The following is a 2,716-nucleotide window of genomic DNA, read 5'->3' as shown; positions in this document are numbered from 1 at the left end:
AATTTGCCCTATTTGGTTCTCCAGAGTCTTGATGGAAATAGCCTGGCTTTGGCATATAATAGCCTGGTTTTTGCACATAAGCCGCAACTCCTCCAATTCAGATTTTTCATTCAAAGATAGACCTGCATCATGATTTTGTTGTTGAATTTAGAGTTGTTGTTTTGGTGCAATTTGTTGCTGAAAATCAGGAGGGTTGAATAGCTTATTTCCAAACTGCTGGAACGGCTGTTGCATCGCATTCTGATTGTTGCTCCAGCTGAAGTTAGGATGATTCCAGTTGTCAGGATGATAAGTGTCTAGAACTGGTTGCTGCGATCTCTGAAAGTTACTCACAAACTGAGCTGAGTCACTAGATATAGCGCATTGTTCCGTCGCATGCGAACCTGCACACAGCTCACAAACACTAATTATCTGCCTAACACCATAGTTAGCCAGAGAATCGATCTTCATAGACAACGCCTTTAGTTGAGCAGTGATAGCCGTAGCTGTATCCACTTCAAGAACTCCTGCTACCTTGCCATGTGGATATCTCTGGGTTGGATACTGATATTCATTAGCAGCCATCAGAGCAATTAGATCATAAGCTTCCTTATAGCTCTTTGCACATAATGCTCCGTCTGATGCTGCATCGAGCATGGGTCTGGACTGTGCTCCCAACCCATCGTAAAAACAAGTTATGATCATCCAATCAGGAATTCCATGATGAGGACACTTCCTAAGCATCTCCTTGTAGGGCTCCCAAGATTCACTTAGCGATTCTCCCGTTTGCTGCGCAAATTGAGTAATAGCATTTCTGATTGCAGCTGTCTTCGCCATAGGGAAGAATTTAGTAAGGAATTTCTGAGCAAGATCCTCCCAAGTAGTAATCGAACCAGCTGGTAGAGAGTGTAACCAGCTCTTAGCCTTGTCCCTCAGAGAGAATGGGAACAGTCTCATCTTCACAGCATCTTCAGAAACACCATTGAACCTGAAGGTGTCGCAGATCTCTATGAAATCCCTAATGTGTGTATTGGGATCTTCCGTTGGAGAACCCCCAAACTGGATTGAATTCTGCATCCATTAAATTATGCCAGGCTTGATCTCAAAGGTATTAGCAGTGATAGCTGGCCGTACAATGCTAGATCGAATGTCATTGATCTTGGGTTGAGAAAAATCCATCAAAGCTCTCGTTCGTGCTACTGGATCTCCCATTGTAATGAGTACCTGAAACACAAACAAGTAAACCGTGAAAGTAAAAGAATCCGAGTCACTGAACTTTAACAACCACCGATGACAAGCACATAAACTAAAAATTAACACCGAGTCCCCGGCAGCGGCGCCAAAAACTTGTTAGGGCGAAAACACGCGCTAATATTCACGCAAGTATACGCGTTCGCAAGTAGTATAAGATATAAATCAGATTCGTTCCCACAGAGACTGGTTTAGGTTAAGTTCAATTTATACACCTATGCAACAATGTATGGTTATCGCTCAATGCTAAGACAAATAACAAATTGGGTTTTTATTAAACTAAGAGATTATACTAAATAACATTAACTAAGAGAATTGAAGTTGAATTACTATATATGACAAACATGGGATTCTAACTTCATTACTACTTCATTCAATAGCTTTTTTATTCTTAACCTTAACATGTGATGGTGATGACACTAATCAGATAACACGAAACTGATAGACGCCAACTTTCGTTGCACGAGTACCATTCTACCAGACATCCACAAAATAGATAGAAGCTGAATAGGCACCAATTATATTGAGACCCTATATATCTATAGAATTTGACAACATAACGGTTTAAGCATAAGTTATCCATAATGATTACATAGGGCAAGTAAAATGGTTAGAGTTACCTACGAATCATGCATACACATACATGAACCTATGCTAGCATGGCAAGTTCTAAACCTCTATATTCACTGTCGCTTCAATAGAGATTAACACGCTATCTTATATGTTAGCTACGCACATAAGATGAATAAGCACAACCAATACTAGGATATCAATCAATCACCACACACCAAGATATCGAAACAATTAACTATTAAAATCCATAAGTAAATCCGCTAGAATCCCATGACAACGATTAGCCCATAATCGAACTCATCGTCACCATGGGTTCCAATAAAAGCATGGTATAAACAAGGTCTTAATAAACTAAATAATAATCAAAGTACGAATAAACGAGATCTAGGTTCAACAAGAACGAAAACGAGCATCCAAAGTTACAACTAATTCAAAGAATCACAAGTTGAAAACAAGATCTTCTTTTTCGGAGTTGTTCTGTGCTTCTAGGTCTTCTCCTTGGTATCCCAATCTTCCCGGATGATGAAAACCCTTTTTTTAAGTATATATACGTCCCTAGTGGACCTGGACCCTTAAAATCGTCAAATTCCACTCAAAAAAGGCTTTTTCAGTGAAATCAGCGACCAGCCGCGCCCTGAGCGGCCGCTCAGCTCTCCTGAGCGGGCGCTCAGCTCTGCTGAGCGGGCGCTCAGCTACTGACTGGAAAAATATTCTGATGAATCTTGTTTTGACCATAACTTGAGTTCTACTCGTCAGAATTAGGCGATTCAACTGCCCACGCGAAGCTATTGAGATTCTCTACAACTTGACAATGGTCTTGGCTTCCAATTCTGATCACTTTTCATCATATTTCCTTTAAAAGCTCTTTTCTTCATTTATCTGATACCTGAAATGCAATAACGCAAAAACACAT

General features: G+C 40.2%; 1 non-coding gene across 1 annotated transcript; it reads left to right on the top strand.

Moving 5' to 3' along the window:
- Window positions 1–694: 694 nt before the first annotated feature.
- Window positions 695–801, top strand: LOC141694798 (small nucleolar RNA R71). The gene has a single exon (XR_012564081.1). It is a non-coding gene; the product is annotated as a small nucleolar RNA R71 (small nucleolar RNA).
- Window positions 802–2,716: the final 1,915 nt, after the last annotated feature.

Source organism: Apium graveolens, chromosome 10 (assembly GCF_009905375.1).
Source record: "Apium graveolens cultivar Ventura chromosome 10, ASM990537v1, whole genome shotgun sequence".
In the NCBI taxonomy this organism is placed as follows: domain Eukaryota; kingdom Viridiplantae; phylum Streptophyta; class Magnoliopsida; order Apiales; family Apiaceae; genus Apium; species Apium graveolens.
The sequence above is the reverse complement of the archived record's forward strand: the minus strand, read 5'-3'. Positions and strand labels throughout refer to the sequence as shown.